General features: G+C 39.1%; 1 pseudogene; it reads left to right on the forward strand.

Annotated features, from left to right (window-relative positions):
* The first annotated feature begins 11,306 nt into the window (after nucleotides 1-11,306).
* LOC118909040 (60S ribosomal protein L34-like) lies at nucleotides 11,307-11,672 on the forward strand (annotated as a pseudogene).
* Nucleotides 11,673-18,760: the final 7,088 nt, after the last annotated feature.

Genomic DNA, 18,760 nt, shown 5'->3' on the forward strand with positions numbered 1-18,760 from the left:
ATGGGTGGCCATATGGTAAAAACATGCACACCTAATCCACTAAAATCTTAAAAGTAAGAAATTAAACATAAAAATACCTGATGAAGTGCCATGGAGGAAGTATTTTTATATAACTCATGATTTTCTAATGTTGACACTAAATCCAGAAATCATAAAAGACTGATAATCTAAAATACACAAACCACAAATTTCCACATGGCAAAAGCAAAATACAAAAAAAAAAATATTTGCACACATATCCCACATGGCTAGTATTGCTAAATTAAAGGAGCCCCTACAATTCAATACATAATGACCAGCAATTCATTTTAAAAGGCTATGAAAAGTTTGCAAAAGAGAAAGTAAAAATGCCTCTTGAACATATGAAAAGATACTAAATCTCACTCTTAATATAAAAAATGTTAAACACTGAGGTTACATTTTTCACTTATATCTGCAAAGATCAAAGAGTTGGAGATCACCCTGGGCTGGCTAGGATAAAGGAGCAGGCATTCTCATACATTGTTATTTGGAGACTAAATTCACACTATCATCACACAGGAGTATTTACAATATCATAATTACAAATGCCCTTACCCTCTACCCAGCATCTCCACTTCCAAAAATGCATCCTACAGACGGACATATACTCACATATCCTACGAGGCATTTGTGCAAAGGTACTCATAGCCACAAAAACTGCGAACATTTGCAGACAACCAAAATGGACATTAACAGGGAAATTGTTAAATAAATTTTGGTACATCCATACAATAGAACCAAAAAAATAATAATGTAATGAAATGAATGTAGTTAAATGGAATGAACTCTAAGGTATATGTTAAGGGAGGAAAGAGGAAGAAAGGGAGGGAGGAAGGAAAAGTGGTACAGTATTATATACAGTGTGTATAAGGTTGAGGTTGGGTAATGTACACATGTTTGCTTGTATACACTACCTACCTCTGGAAGGATACATAAACTGGTTATAGTTTCTCAGCAGGGGGACAATGATGGAAGAGAGACTTGCCTTTCACTATATAACCAAAGGGCACCTTGAATTTTTTTTAATCTATTTTTGAGTCTATAGGTTGGGTTTGACCTGTGGTTTGCTGGTTTGAAATGCCTTCAATAATCATTAAGCCAAAGTGATCATTTTTATCATAAATTCCTTTCTGCCTAAATAGATACAACATATAATATTTATATTATGCAATCACCTTTATCCCAATATGACTATTATTATAAGTATTGTAACTCTAAATGCCCCAAATTCCAAGTCCATTAGAAAAATAATGTATTTCACTATGTCAGAGATGGGGTTATTCTACTGGAGATTAAATGGTACAGGGTTTTGCTTGACAACCCTTCTACCTCTGATAGATAACCCTATAGTGCAGGTTGATATATTCATACAGAAAAAAAAACTTCAATCTGTCCTTTCAGAAATTCAAGAAGGAGAAAAAGAAAGAGAATAGGGGTTATTTTGCTCTATTCATTTCTCAAGAGAAACATATGCTACATTTGCTCATATTTGGAGAAGTTTAAAAGCATAAAGTCTGGTAAATAGTAAGTAATCATATAAAAAGAGAGAGAAAGAAGCTAATCACATTTGACATAATCACAGGAAATAATTTTTCTTTTTTTTATCAGGTTTATAAGAAAAAAATATAACTCCATGTTGATTTGCAAATTGCACTATAGATTCAAATCTCTTTGGTCAATCCTTGAATGGTCTGAATTTCTCAGATTTGAAGGCTTCTTGATCCTCCTATAATGTTTTTATTGCCAACCCACACAATTTCCTGTATCATCCCACTCCCAATTAAATCTCTAATGGGTTCTGACCAAACTGATACCTCCTATTTCAAGTCATATTTAGAGCCACATCTAAAGAACCTAGTGCAAATGTCATCTACACAATGATTTCTCTTTGGAGTTTTTCTTCCCAAAAGGCTACTTCAACTTCTCACCATATAAACTGAAATCACCCACAGTCTTTATTGGACTGTTTGTGTATAGACTCGGGCTATTATTTCATATAAAAGGTTTTTGGTGAAGAAGCAGTACATTCTCTTTTCCTTTGCCCTTTAATTAGTATAAGCCCCTTGGAGACAGATGGTCCGACTTCATAGCCGGTAACAGAACGAATCTAGGAAATAGTGCTAAAATTAAACATTCCTTCCAAATGTTTCAGGCAATCCTAAACCATGAAATGCCTGCCAAGCCCTGAGAAGATCAATAGAGCAACTACTGGGCATATAAAGCAGAACCACCCACTGGAAAGTCCAGTTAATGAAAATCCACAATGGGCAGTCACTCTGCAATATAAGCGCATTCTTACAGAATAGATTCCCTTTATCTGTGCTGCTGACCCCAGAGGATTGGTCAGGTAAGCAATTAGGCCCACAAAAACTAACACCCGCCAGCTCCAAACTGATTAGATGGCTTCACATAAATACGATTAGATTACTATAGAGGTTTTGCCTTTAGGAATCAGAGCATTGATATTAAAAACAAGCATCCTGAGGTTATCTTGCATAATAAGGCTTTTTCTTCAAATCAGGAAACATTTAGATTGGCTTTTGCAGGAAAACAGTTTGTCTTTATCTGACCAGCACATTTATCCATGTCTTTTGGTTTGCTGCATTAAATTTAATGCACATATATTGTACATTATTTCTAAAAGGAAAAACAAATTCAAGTGTTCCAGTCTCTTCCTAATACATCAATACAGTCAATACAGTGGGGTATGCTGTATCTATTTTGCAATTCCATACTAGGTTAGAATCTCTCTTTCAACAGCAGGTTATTTGTCTCACTAACAATCTTTCAAAATAAATATCTCCTAAGGTACAATGTTATTAAATATTTTTCATAGCTGAAATTCCCAACCCCCTTAGGCAGAGTTTATAGGTCTTTGCTCAGACATATATTATGATGCTTCTCACATTTTAAACAGGTGCCATTGTTGATGGATCCTTAATTCCTACAGGACTGGGACCCCCTTGCAGGTGGAAAACAGGTCTTGTTCACCTCTGAATAAGTTTCAGTGTCTTTCCCAGAACCTCCCACATTTTAGATGAATAGATAATACAAATGTGTGGCTAGAGCTGTGCAGTCCCCTCCCTTCTGCCTGACTCCAGAGCAGCACTGGGACAGACGGGCGGGGCGGAGAGGGGCGGAGCATCGGAACACTTGGGACCGCTGCTCTCGAGGTCCTCCCGGTCCCTACCCTAGTTCTCCCGTCAGTCCTCCTGCCGTGATGGCTCCCAGATTCACAGCGTCCCTCTCTCTGAACGTGGCGGCTGCTCCACAGAACGATGATTGGGAGGATGACAGTCAGGTGCAGGAGGAGGCAGTCTGCGGCACCAAGGTCATCGAGGGGCCCCTGAGGTTCCTGCTGGTGACACACTCTCACCCTGCCCCCTGCACAGCCCTCTTCCATCCCCTTCGGCACAGCCTCTCCTCTCCCCCTGCCTCTGCTGCCCTCTTTTCTTCCCCCACCCTACTATTTCCATTTCCCTGCTTGTGCTCAGTATAGGCCCTGGACTGAAAATACTGCCGGGTAGGGGTGGAAAAGGCCCAGCAGAGTGTCATCACTCGTCCTTCACTTGCTCAGGACTAAAACCATCAATTGACTTTTAAAACTCTTACTTGCATCCTCAAAATCCTGAAACAGGGTTAGAGATAGCCACTACCAATTAATTAATAAAAGTGGGCATGGAAGATGAAATCTGCAGTCTCTAGGGAATTTTTATGCTTTTGTCAATAGAAAAGTATTAATGTTCTTAAGCCTTTGTACTAAACTGGCAAAAAAAAAATTTTTCCTTTTTTTCCTTAGCATCCTTCCCACCCCCATTCTGATTAACTGGTAGTGTTTCTTCAGGAAAACTGTGTTTAAAATCACCAAGCAGAAGCACCCTGGCCCAGCAAGGGAAGGTTCTGTAATGCATTAGCAACACCTTGCTGAGCAATCAGGAGTAGGGAGCAGTAACATACATGCTAGGTATTTGCCCCAGTTGCCTTACTGTCTCATCTGGTAAATTACTATGTCAATATTCTCCATGTAACCATGAGGGCTTGCAAAGTTTATCTGATACATTCAACAATTTACTGAGCATGAGTATGAGTTAATTAATTAGAATTGAGTATGAGCAGGCATTATGCTACATACTGGACATATAAAGATAATTAAACACAGTTCTTAATCTCAGGCAACAAGTAGAGTTTCGTTTCTACCAAGCACAATATTCCATTTGTGCTTCAGTAAAACCAACCAGTAGGCTATGCCCATGCCCTCGCAGTTTAATTAAACGGCTTGCATAGAACCATTCTTTTAATGAAATCAAAGAATCTTAACATTGGATTTTCAAAAGCCTAAACCAGTCACAAGTTTTTGAAAAGGTATCTGCAAATTTTCTGGTTACATCTGAAAGGGGCTTAGGGCCCATGATGTAAATTCAAATAATTAAATATTAATAAAGTGTTGCCACTACAAAGAGTTTGAGAATTTATACATTACACTTTTGCAGTGCATGATATTGATGACAATAGCTGATATCAGAACAACCCTATAGAAAATAATAGACCAAAGCACTGTAGTTCTGCACAGATATGAGTACATGCTATGCAAGCACTGACTCCATAATATTCAGTTCAGGGTGAGGTCTGACACAATGTAGAAACTGTGACACAGACACATCCCTGATGGGATTAACAACTAGCCATCTGTGCTAAAAAGAGTGGTTTCCTTGCAAAATGACGGACACTAGGACCTGAGAACAGAGGGGCGGGGGGTGGGGGTGAAGCAGGGTGCAGACGGCAGCTCAGTGTGGATTCGTACACGTCAGCTCTCTAAAGAGTCAAGTCACTGTCTGTCACAAGAATTTCTCCCTATCAATCACTATGGTGGTTTGAAATTCAGAATCTTCTGACCATTAGGATGCTGCTGTTTTCTAGATCTCAAAACCTTGTTTGTGACAGGACAGCTTCTGACATCTATTGTATCAGCAGATTTGGGGTTTTTGCTTTACTTGCTTGGGTTAAGTTCATACACAGGCTTCAGAAAAGTCTGCTGGCTTTTAATTAGATAAATGCAATATATTAAATATTTTTAATTAGATATATCCCAATATGAATAGGGAGATATGAAGTAGCCAAAATAGCCAAGCAGCCAAGTAAATCCAAGAATTGGTCTATTTTTAGCTGCTACTCTCTACTCAAAGGTGAGAGGGATTCTCCCTCTCCATCCTCCTCCCTTTCTTAAAATGAGAGATCCACAATATAGGTGTTTCTCAAGGGGTGGTCCATAGATGGCCCACCTCAAAAATCTACCTAAGGAACATTAAAATGCACATTCCTGGGCTCTACCCAGGAACTACCGAGGGCTCAAGAATCTGCATTTTAACAAATTCACTAGATGATTCATAAAGGGATTGAGGTGGGAGGAGTCCTAACATTCCAGGGTAAGTACTCCGCAGGAAAGGGCTTTTCCCATCTAATCTTTAAGGGCATTTAAAATGTATTAGCAAAACTGGTCACATCTGTGCAGTAGCATTAGGATAATTCAAGGTTCAGATCACTGGACATTTTTCGAACGTTGGCAAGACGCCCCCCCCACCAACAGCCCGAAGGGCCCAGAATAGTCCTATTCCCTGAGTGCACAAGGCACATGGAGCCGTGGACGTCTGTTGTGTGGGACTCTAGGGCTGTTTACAGACTGGGCACAGATCTTCAGCCCTCAGAAGGCCGAGGCAGCCAGATCCACGCCCTGCAGGAGCTGCTGTAGCTGCCCCCCAGTGCCACTGGTCGTGCGTCTTGCTCTTCGTTGACAGATATTCCTGTCTCCAGAAGGCAGTTCCCAAAGTGAATCACAGAGGGACTTGTGCCTGCATCTCTGGCTGGTGATGCTTAAAGCTGAGCACCCATAAATCCTCCTGCCCCCATCAATCAATAGCAGACACAACAAAACATGGACCATGCAAGTTTGAAGTTCACCCTGATGGCTAAAGGAAAGCACATGGCTCTCTGATTCCCCAGTTCTTTTTAAGAAAGAAGAGCTCAGAGATACAGAAAATCATTCTCTTGTTATTTTCAAATATCTAACCTTTAACTTTGTTTAACTTCAATAATTGTCTGAGCTGAGACTGCTTTCAAAACCAGGGTCAAGTTTAATAAATACTAGGTTCTGTACATGATTTCATTCAATATAGATTTCCTTCTCCAACACCTTAAAAAAGCAGTTATTTTGATTCAGGCACATCTCACATCACACTTAACACACCCAAAAAGCCCCATGCTAATTCTGGTATGGTATGACAATACTTGAATTTGTGCATTTCAAAAGGATTTGTAAACAAACCTCTGGGTACATGTGCTATGCTTCCAGCAAATAGACTTCTACCAAGTCCATTCAGAATATGATTTTTACAGATTTCTTATTTTTGTACAGGACTATACATATGTGTAAGCTCTACAGCCAATGAAAGAATTAAAAAGTTGGAGATGAAGTGACTAGAAAGTAGTCTACAACCTTCATTTTGCAATTAAAGAACTGGATGCTCTAGGGTGAACCCTGTTTCCTTCCAGCACTGAAATGGTGATTTGCCTAATATGGCAGAGGCTGCTGGGCCTAGCCTTGTCCCTTCACTAGTCAGGGTTCCTACACATGCCCACAGCTCTCTATGGCAGGCACCTGTGCCTCTCTGCCTGCCTGCGGGCGTTCTCTTGTAGGAGGGAGGTGCTGGGAGTTCGTACATCCAGACCAGCTCTCAGCCAGTGGTGCAAGGAAGTTAGATTATTGACCAGCTTCTTGCCCTCAAGTCAGACAGCTGTGGGGGAGGTGTTACCCCACCTCCCACAGCAGGACCTCTGCCTGCTGACCACGCCTTGTGTTGTCTTCCCTGCATCACTCTCTACTCCCTGCCAGTGTCCCCTGAATACTTAGTCCCACCTGCACTCACTCCTTGTCTCAAGGTGCACTTCTGGGGGAGCCCACCCTGGCACCGAAGTCCAGCAACTATGGTGGAGAGGGAAACCAAAGTGTTTTGGTTTTGTATTTTTTAAAGACAAATACATTGGATCGTGTATTGGTGACCTGGAGGAAGCAGATGTTTCTGTCTCAGTATGAGAGGCATTCATCTCATTCTTAACAAGTGCCAAGTTTTTAGAATGTTTGCCTCAATTCACACTAGGGAGTTACTAAGAACAAAATAAGAATACATATCAAGCAAGCTCAAGCTGATCTAATGAGCAATTTTGAGGTAAAACTGAAAAAGCAGGCATATTTCCTCAAAAGCTAAAAGCAGCATTTGGGACACCTGTCTTTCGAGAGCAAAGCCCAATGCCCTGCAGGTGCTTTCAGAAGGACTCTGTGGTCTGACTATGCTTGGTGTCTCTATTTGGTTTGCCATGTTTCAGATTTGCTTTAACCAAGACACTTTATCCCTGTATGTCATTAAATTTGTATTGGAATAGCCCTAGAAAATGCTTTAAACTTTATTTTTTTAATCTTTTGTTCTTATTAAACCGGTATTTGATAATACTTTAGCCTTTAAAACAGTATACAATTTTTATTAGCTAGGTTTTGCCAAAAAGTTACAGGTTTTTAAAATAAAGGCTTTTCTCTCTTTGACTGTTATACTGATGACTAAAGACATAAAAAGAGGGCACTAAATTCAAGCCACTGCTTCACTCACTCAAAGATTAACTATGGATGAAAAATACAGTAGCATGGTGCATTGGTACAACTTTCTTCCTAAGGAAAAGTATTACACATGTATTACATATCTTTAAAATAGTCATTGCTACAGCCACACTGACAGAACAAACCATCTATGTTTTCCAGAACAAACCAAAATACTAGATTGCAAGTGAGCAAGTGAACTGCCTGAGTCCACTCCATGAGCTGAAGGTCTCAGTGAAACAGGCCACAGGCCCCTAATTCCAGACCATGCTGTCTAGATCAAAATTTGGTTATTTAATCTCACTACCAGGCTGAGGTGGATTTACCCCAAATCTAGCAGAGCTCAAATGTCAGGGCCCTACACATTCATACATCATTCCCAGAGCCCTGGGTGATCTTCTCATAGAATCTCACATGGTAACATAATTTTGTAAAATTTGCAAAAAGTGGAGTTAATTTAACTGCAATTTGTTAATATCTGTCTCCTAAAGAGGACCTCACTGAATTTTGTAAGTTTCAGATCCTACAAAATTGGAATCCTTTCTTTTGCTGTGTCCATTCAGCTGAACACTTACCCTACAACTCACAAACCCATCAAGCAGTTTCTCTTCCCAAAGAGACTTTTTATTACATTAGTTCAGGCCTCACAGCACCTCCCCAAGTAACAACTTCACTAATCCATGGACTTCCAGAAAATATTTTACAAGTATTCTGAACCTTTATGAGAAACTTAGGAAGATTTAGTGCATCAGTGAGCATTTACCATCTGTGGGTTCCTACTGAGATCTGAGGTTTAAGTCAACTAGTGGTAACTCAGGCTTTTTGCAATGGGCTTTCAATAGAGAACAAGCAGATGCTGATGTTTTAAATTAAAAATGTACTCTCCTGTGGAGAATGTCCACACGGCATTTGCCTTCTTCAGCCTGTGTGATTCTGGTTATGTTTTGCATTCCAAGAGTGATTATGAGACTCATAAAAACACTGAATCCCCCCAAAATAGTTCTTTATAAGAAACTAGAAGTCTTTGAATCCCATTATTTTGTGGACTTCTAATCATGCAGCTCTTTTTGTCTTTGGTTTTTATGAGCCCCTGCAGTTCATTCTTCATTCTCCACTCCAAAACCCTAGCCAAAAAACTAGATGAAAAGAAATGAGCCCTAACATAATGGCAGGACACTCTGGGATTACCACCTTTCTAGACTTAAGCCTCTAAGTTTGTGGTAGTTTGGTATGCAGCCATAGAAAACCAATGCGATGCCTGAACGCATCCCAGAGAGGAGCTGGCAACTCACCCTTTTCTCCAACTCCTGATGTTGTAACTATCACTGCCAAGTTTGCCTGAAGTGGTTTCATTAACATTAATAATGGCTAACAATTACTGAGCTCAGACTAGATGCAGAGCTAAGCGCCTGACCTGCATTATCTCATGTAAGCCCAATAACTCAGAAAGTAGGTGTTCTTTAAAAGATGTCCCCTTATACAGATAAAGTGACTGATGCACAAGAAGGTTAAGTGATTTGCCCAGGATTACTTTTTGTTTGGCCACTTTCTTTCTTACCTAGGGCCTCTCTGCCCCAGCCTCTCCAAACACAGAGTCAGACATGTGACCCAGGCTGGCCAGTTGGACAGTCACATCCCCCTGGTCATGATGGCTTCTTCAGGGACGTTCGGGCATCGCATTGGTTTTCTATGGCTGCATACCAAACTACCACAAACTTAGAGGCTTAAAGTAACATTCATTGGTTAGCTCATGGTTCTGAAGGTCAGACATCCAGACAGCATGGCTGCCTTCTCTGCCAAGAGTATTACAAGGCTAAAAACAAGGGGTTGGCCAGGCTGAGTTCTTATCTTGAGGATCCATGGGGGAAATCCACTTATGGAATCATTCTTGTTGGCAAAATTAAATTCCTTGCCCTTGTCAGACTAAGTCCCTGGTCCCTGTTGGCTGTGAGCATGGCCACTGGAAGGTCCTAGAGTCCACACATGTTCCCTGCTGCATGACCCCTTGTATCTTCAGGTGAGCAGTGGTGTGCTGAGTATTTCTCATGCTTCAAATCTCTCACTTCACCATCTCTGAGCTCAAGACCCAGATTTAAAGGTTTATGTGATTAGATCAGGCCAACCCAGACAGTCTCCTTATCTTAAGATTGCCTGATTTGGGGACTTAGTTATATCTGTAAAATCCCTTCATAGCAGCACATAGATAAATGCTTGGTAGAATTACCTGGAAAGGGTGTTATATGCCGAGGCTGGGAATGTTCGAACCACTCTGAAACCTCTGCTTTCCACAGGTATATAAGCCAAGCTGGGCCACTTGGGATCCTATAACCAAACATTCTCTCTTCTCTGGGCTCTCTAACTATATATACAGCACATTCTAAATGCTGTGAAATGAGGAGATTGTGCCTAACAATTAAGCCAAATTAGATGAAAGAAAAGTCTAGAGAGAGAGGTTGCTGATAACAGTCTGTGAACATCTGGATACAGGTATCTGTTAGCTTGAGTTGCCAGCTGTTACTGTACAACCAAAGAGTTCAGACCAATACAACTAAATCCTTCTCAATGCAAAACCCAAACTCTTAACTATGAAATTTTGCAGAAGGAAGTAAATAATAAAGACTAGAGCAAAGTTAGCAGAAGGAAGTAAATAAAGATTAGAGCAGAAATAAGCAAAACAGAAACTAGAAAAACAATCGAAAAGTCAATAAAACTAAGAGCTGGTTATTTCAAAAGATAAACAAAATTGGCAAACTCTCAGGCAGACTTAAGAAACAGAAGACTAAAATAAATATAATCAGAAATGAATAAGGACACATTATAACTGATGCCAGAGAAATACAAAGAATCATTAAAAAAACATTATGATTTATTATGCCAACAAAGTGGATAATCTAGAAGAACTGGATAAACTCCCAGAAACATGCAACCTACCAAGACTGAATCACGAGGAAATAGAAAATTTGAACAAACCAGTTACTAGTAAGAAGATTGAATCAATAATCAAACCCACTCAACAAAGAAAACCCAAGACCACATGGTTTTGCAGATGAATTCGACCAAATATTTAAAGAATTAACACCAATCATTCTCAAACTCTTCCAAAAAATTGAAGAGGAACACTTTCAAACTCATTTTACAAAGCCAGTACTATCCAGATGTCAAAACCAGACAAGGACACTACAGGAAAATAAAAAATTACAGGCTAATATCCCTTGTGAAAATATATGCAAAAATCCTCATAAAATACGAGTAAACCAAATTCAATAGCATATTAAAAGGATCATACACCATGATCAAGTGGGATTTATGCCTGCGATGCAAGGATGGTTCAACATGCACAAATCAATAAATGTGATACATTACATTAACAGAATGAAGGATAAAAATCTATGATCATCTCAGATGCAGAAAGAGCATCTGACAAAATTCATCTTTTTATGATCAAAACTCTCAAGAAATTAGGTACAGGAGTGTACCTCAACAAAATAAAGGTCAGATGTGACCAAGCCTACAGGTAACATCATATTCAACAGTAAAAACCTGAAGCCCCTTCATCTAAGGTAAGAACAAGACAAGGATTCCCACTCTTGCCATTTCCATTCAACATAGGACTTGAACTCACTTATTTTTTCCTCTCCAAGGACAGTGTCTGGGGGCACTCAGAATGGTCCAGCATTTGACATACCATCATAAGTTGTCCTATAATACAGACTTTAACAAAACTGGACTGTCCCAAATCTCTGGTAATAGATTTGTTTATACCAAGAAGGTTGGGAAAGCACCAAAATCTGCTTGTGGCATGTGCCCAGGTCAACTTTGAGAAGTTCAAGCTGTATGACCTAAAGTTCGTACAAGGTCGTCTAAGATGGAAAAAACGTTAGTAGGACCTAGGGTGATTTCATGTGTGCTAAATGTGTGTGACAGGATTAAGCATGCTCTCCTTATTGAGGAACAGAAAATAATTGTGAAAATATTGGTGGCATAAGCACAGAGTCAGAAAGCTAAATAAGAAGATGAAGATTTTTGAGTAATAAAAAATATTTAAAGACTTTTTTTGTTAAAAAACAAAAAACATAGTACTCATAACTAATGGAAGCCCTAACCAGTGCAATTAGGAAGAAAAAGAAAAGAAGTCATCCAAAATGGAAAGTAAGAAGTAAAATTATCTCTCTTTGCAAGTGACATGATCATGTATGCAGACAACCTTAAAGTTCCCACCCTCACACACACATATGCACACATACACACACAAACACACAAATTGTTAGAATGAATAAATAAAATCAGTAGAGTTTCAGGACCCAAAATCAACATACAAAAATCAGCTGTCTTTCTGTGCACTAACAAACTTTCTGAAAAGGAAACTAACAAAACAACCCCATTAAAATTGCATCAAAAAGAATAAAATCCTTAGGAATTATCATCCAAATATGTGAAAGACTTGCACACTGAAAACTACAAAACATTGATGAAAGAAATTAAAGAAGGCACAAATGAATGGAAAGACATTTGTGTTCATGGATTGGAAGACTTATTATTATTAAAATGTTCATATTACCCAAAGTAATCTAGAGATCCAGTGCTATCCCCATCAAAATCCCAAATTCACTTTTTACAGAAAAAATATTCTAAAATTCATATGGACTCACAAAAGTCCCAGAATAGGCAAAGTGATCTTGTGAAAGAACAATACTAGAGGTATCACACAAGCATCACAATTTCAGGTTTTAATATATATCTCAAAGTTACAGTACTTAAAGCAGTATAGTATAAAGACAGACATAGAGGCAATGGAACAGAACAGAGCCCAGAAACAAAGCCATGCAAAAACAGTCAACTGATTTTTGATGAGTATTGAGAATATACAAAGGGAAAAGACAGTCTCTTCAACAGATGGTGCTGGGAAAACTGGATGTCCACATGCAGAAGAATGAAATTGGATCCTTATTTTGTACCATACACAAAATCAATTCAAAATGGATTAAAGACTTGAACATTAGACCTAAAACTGTGAAACTCCTAGAAGAAAACATAGGAAAAAAGTTCTTGGCATTGGTCTTGACAAAGTTTTCTAGAATGTGACACCAAGAACACAGGCTACAAAAACAAGCTGGTGGAATCAATCAAACCCAAAAGCTTCTGCACAGATAAGGAAACAATAGAGTGAAAATTCTGTGTACAGAATAGGAGAAAATATTTGCAAACCATATATTTAATAAGGGATTAATATACACAATACATAAGAAACTTCTGCAACTCAATGGCAGACAAAAAAAAAGAGACCTGATTTAAAAATGGACAGTGGATCTGAATAAACATTTCTCCAAAAAGACGTGCACATGGCCAATAGGAAAATGAAAATAGGAAGTACAAATCAAAACCACAGTGAGATAACACCTCACACCTGTTAGAAGGGTTGTATCAAAAAAAATGAGACAGTAAATATTAGAGAGGACATGGAGAAACTGGAACGCTCATGGGCTGTTTTGAGGAATGTAAACTAGTGCAGCTACTGTGGAAAACAGTATGGCAGTACCTCAAAAAGTTACTAATAGAACTACCACATGATCCAGCAATCCCACTTATGGGTATAAATCCAAAAGATTCTAAATAAGGATCTTGAAGAAATACCTGCCTTCCCATGTTCACTGTACCATTATTCACAGGAGTGAAGATATGAAAACAATCCAAACGCCCATTAACAGATGAATGGATAAGGAAAATGTGTATACATACAATGAGATATTACCCAACGTTTAAAAAGAAGGAAACTCCTGCCATATGCGTTGTCATGGATGAACTCAGAGGACTTGTTAAAATTAAATACAAAATGGAGATCAGATATGAAAATTCCCCAAGCGTACAAACCACAAAAATGAAACTTAATTTATTCTGTGAAACTTGAGTTGCTGTTTGTAAATGCTTCTGATAAGCATAAAAGAAATAACTTATCATCCTAAGAATGGTGAAGATAATCACTTTTAACCCATCCTCTGCCTCTGGAAATCCCCATTGTAATAAATATTCATCATAAAAGTTAAACAACTTCCTCATTTTCATTTTATAAACCTTCTTATAATGTCATGTCCCTGGGCTTCACATCAGTCTTTGAATCTGAAAGCGTCCTGTTCATGAACTGTTCTTACATGCTCAATGAACTCTCAAAAAGTACTATTTATTGATTTGATTGTTGTAATTTTGCTATTTCTGGATTTTTGACAATATTATGCTAAGTGGAATAAGCCAGTCACAGAAGGACAAATATTGCATGATTCCACTTATATAAGGTATCTAAAATAGTCAAAATAATAGACTATAATAATAGATACCACTTATATAAGGTATCTAAAATAGTCAAAATAAAAGCAGAGAATAGACTGGTTGCCAGGGTCTGGGGGGAGGGGGGAGAAAATGAGAAGTTGTTCAATGGGAATAAAGTTTCAGTTATGCCAGCTGCATAAGTTCTAGAGATCTTCTATAAAACAATGTGGATAGTTAACAATACTGTATTATGCATTTAAACGTTTGTTAAGAGGGTCAATCTTATTTTCCCACCATAAAAAAAAAACAAATAAACTGTTCCTACCACAAAAAAACAAACAAAGGGACACAAGGGACCTTTGGGAGGTGATGGATATATCTCTTACCTTGAGTGTGTAATGGTTTTGTGAGGATATGCATATTTCCAAATTCATCAAATTGTACTCATTAAATATGTGGAGTTTTTCAATATCAATTATACTTCAATGAAAGTGTTTTTTTTAATTTGCTTATGAAGAGAGTATTTTTCTTAGTGATTTCCATGATAAATCCAAAGGCACATGTATGAAAATAGATGCAGTAGAGAAGAGAGACCCTGGCAGAGCTTGAGGAGCGCTGACTCTTCTTGGGCAGCACCCTGTCCTCAGGGATTCTGACTTGATAGCTCTGTTGTATGTCCCAAGCATCAGGACTTTTTGAAGCTCCCTAGGTGACTTTGAAGCGCAGTCATGGTTGAAATCATTTGATGTATAACAGTGCTTCTCCAATATGAATAAGTATACACATCACTTGGGGATGTTGTTAAAATGCAAATTTTGATTCAGGAGGTTTAAGGTGGGGCTCAAGAGTCGGCATTTCTAAAAAGCTTCAGTAGATGCAGTACTGCTGATCCATGTATCACTTCTTGGATCAGCCAGGCTCTAGTAGATAGTAATATGTCAGGGTGGCATTTTTTGAATCGAAAGAACCAGAAGGGCAATTCTGATACAATTGGAACCTGTAGGACACATAAACAGCGCTTCTTCAGCACTGGCTGGTGTGAGATCAGCGCAGGGGAAATCCGTGAGCGGGGTTCCAGCTTCCTTGTTCCGTTTCCATAAACTCCTTAAGCAACCACATCACTGACCTGTTGTAATGATCTAAGCCAATCATTGTTGGGAAAGGGAGAGAACAGTTTCTCTTTATGAGCAGAGACAATCTGGAGTGGGAAAGATACATTCATTTATTTTTTGTATTGCAGCAGCTTAACAGACGCTGTAAACACCGGGAGGACTCATCTAGTACACTTGCCCTACAGCCATTTTTCAGGTGTCATAATTCTATTAAGAAAAGAAAGCCCTTGGGAAAGTATAATGAATGTGTCCTTTATTATTGAATTTCTAACTATACTGATATGTTCTCAGACTCTTAGCTTTTTTCTATATGGCAACATCAGTTGGTAATACCAATATCACTAAGCTTGTTGGACGCTTCTTACTTGATACACCAACACAAGGCATTTTTGTTAAAATAAAACAAGTAGAACATTTCAGGATTTCTGTTCCCCATAAATGTTTCTACCTAAAATAATGAAAAAAAAGACATACTTTTCACAGTTACAACACTATTGTGTTTTGTTTTATCATTATGGCCAGTGCATGCACCTCCAGTCACACTATATACAGACCCTTCAGTAACCCCCACGGGGAAAGAAGTAAATGTATTCTATACTAGACCGGGAAGGAACCCCCTTCCTGCTACAGTCCTATCGCAGGACCACTCTCTTGCATGCATCCTACCTGACGGACAAGATTTGCTTATGTTGGTGGCATTAAAACATGTGTCTTATCGCCCCTAAAGCCTTTGTGGATTGGGAACTTCCTCTGCCTTGAGGATTACTATAATTTTTGTTACCTGTATCAATATCTTGCTGTATCTTAATTTTTATTATCTCTAAGTTGTTTTTATCTACTCTTGCTATTGTGGAATATGGTTCCAGTGCTCCAGCTTTCTTGCACAGGGACCATTGCAGATGATTGAAAGCATGTAGGTTATAAGGCAAGAATCCTGGAGGGATGGAGTGTGGGGAAGTTGGGGTTCTTATGGCCAGGATCCTCACTGGACTTAAACCACTTTATGATGTAACTGGCCAGATGATAGGCTATGGCTTCAACAGAGAGACTGTGAAAGGAAGCTCTGAGCCCTATAGACATGTTTACACATATGGCTGCCTCCCCTATACAACTGCAAGTACAAAACAAGAAAGAATCACTGAAGCCAAAATTCAGCCACCAGAGTAACATCTTGCTGCCAGCACTAACTGCACTGAATCCCAGAGACTCCATTGAGTGCACGTGACCTTGGACCATTTGACATATGGGCCAATGATGGCTGGCTCTCCTGGCACCTTGGGGTCAAAGCCTGGAAGCTGGCCTCCTGTGTCTTCCTGGAATAACAGCAGGGTGACCGCCAAAGGTCACAGTACTCTATCCTGAAGAGTCAGAAGGTAGGAGCATCTTACTGCGGAGTTTTGTTTTATCATTATGGCCAGTGCATGCACCTCCAGTAGCACTATATATAGACCCTTCAGTAACCCCCACGGGGAAAGAAGTAAAAATATGGTATACTAGACCTGGAAGGGACCTTCTTCCTGCTACAGTCCTATCACAGGACCACTCTCTTGCATGCATCCTACCTGATGGACAAGATATGCCAATGTTGGTGATATTAAGACATGTGTCTTATCACCCCTAAAGTCATTGTTGATTGGGAACTTACTCTGCCCTGGGGATTATTACAATTTTTGTTATTAGGAACCTCCTTTGGCTCTAGGATTATTATAACTTTTGTTATCTTTATCAAAATCTTGCTGTATTTTAATTTTTATCATCTCTAAGTTGTTGTTATCTTCTGTTGCTATTGTGGAATCTGGTTACAGTGCTCCAACTTTCTCGCACAGGGACCATTGTGGAAGGTGGAAAGCATGCAGATTGGGAGGAGAGAATTCTGGAGGAGTTGGAGTATGGGGAAGTTGGGGTTCCTTGTCCAGGATCCTCACTGAACTTAAACCACTTTATGATGTAACTGGCCTGTTAGTAGGCTACAGCTTCAACATAGAGACCCCTGAGCCATATAGGCATGTTAACACATATAGCAGGCTCCCCTATACAACTGCAAGTACAAACCAAGGAAGAATCACTGAAGCCCAGGTATGTCCACCAGAATAACATCTTGCTGCGAGCACCAACTGCACTGAACCCTGGAGACTCCATTGAGTGGATGTGGCCTTGGACCTTTCGACACATGGACCAATAATGGCTGGCACCAGACAGAAAATAAGTAAGGTCACAGAGGCACTGAACAACACACTAGAGCAGATGGACCTAATAGACATCTATAGAACTCTACACCCAAAAGCAACAGGTTACACATTCTTCTCAAGTGCACATGGAACATTCTCCAGAATAGACCACATACTAGGCCACAAAAAGAGCCTCAGTAAATTCAAAAACATTGAAATCCTACCAACCAACTTTTCAGACCACAAAGGTATAAAACTAGAAATAAATTGTACCAAGAAAGCAAAATGGCTCACAAACACATGGAGGCTTAACAACACGTTTCTAAATAGTCAATGGATCAACGACCAAATTAAAATGGAGATCCAGCAATATATGGAAATAAATGACAACAATAACACAAAGCCCCAACTTCTGTGGGACACAGCAAAAGCAGTCTTAAGAGGAAAGTATATAGTAATCCAGGCATATTTAAAGAAGGAAGAACAAACTCAAATGAGTAGTCTAATGTCACAATTATCAAAATTGGAAAAAGAAGAACAAATGAGGCCTAAAGTCAGCAGAAGGAGGGACATAATAAAGATCAGAGAAGAAATAAACAAAATTGAGAAGAATAAAACAATAGAAAAAAATCAATGAAACCAAGAGCCGGTTCTTTGAGAAAATAAACAAAATAGATAAGTCTCTAGCCAGACTTATTAAGAGATAAAGAGAATCAACACACATCAACAGAATCAGAAATGAGAAAGGAAACATCACAACGGACCCCACAGAAATACAAAGAATTATTAGAGAGTACTATGAAAACCTATATGCTAAGAAGCTGGAAAACCTAGAAGAAATGGACAACTTCCTAGCAAAATAAAACCTTCCAAGACTGATCAAGGAAGAAAGAGAAAATCTAAACAGACCAAATACCAGCAACGAAATTGAAGCGGTAATCAAAAAACTACCCAAGAACAAAACCCCTGGGCCAGATGGAATTACCGCAGAATTTTATCAGACATACAGAGAAGACATAGTACCCATTCTCCTTAAAGTTTTCCAAAAAATAGAAGAGGAGGGAATACTCCCAAACTCATTCTATGAAGCCAGCATCACCCTAATACCAAAACCAGGCAAAGACACCACCAGAAAAGAAAATTACAGACCAATATACCTGATGAACATAGATGTAAAAATACTCAACAAAATATTAGCAAACCAAATTCAAAAATACATCAAGAGGATCATATGCCATGATCAAGTGGGATTCATCTCAGGGGCGCAAGGACAGTACGCCCCTTGAAAATCCATCAGCATCATCCACCACATCAACAAAAAGAAGGACAAAAACCACATGATCATCTCCATAGACGCTGAAAAAGCATTTGACAAAATTCAACATCCATTCATGATAAAAACTCTCAGCAAAATGGGTATACAGGGCAAGTACCTCAACATAATAAAGGCCATATATGAAAAACTGGCAGCCAACATCATACTGAACAGCGAGAAGCTGAAAGCATTTGCTCTAAGATTGGGAACAAGACAGGGATGCCCACTCTCCCCATTGTTA

The sequence above is a fragment of the Manis pentadactyla genome, chromosome 12 (genome assembly GCF_030020395.1).
Source record: "Manis pentadactyla isolate mManPen7 chromosome 12, mManPen7.hap1, whole genome shotgun sequence".
NCBI lineage: Eukaryota > Metazoa > Chordata > Mammalia > Pholidota > Manidae > Manis > Manis pentadactyla.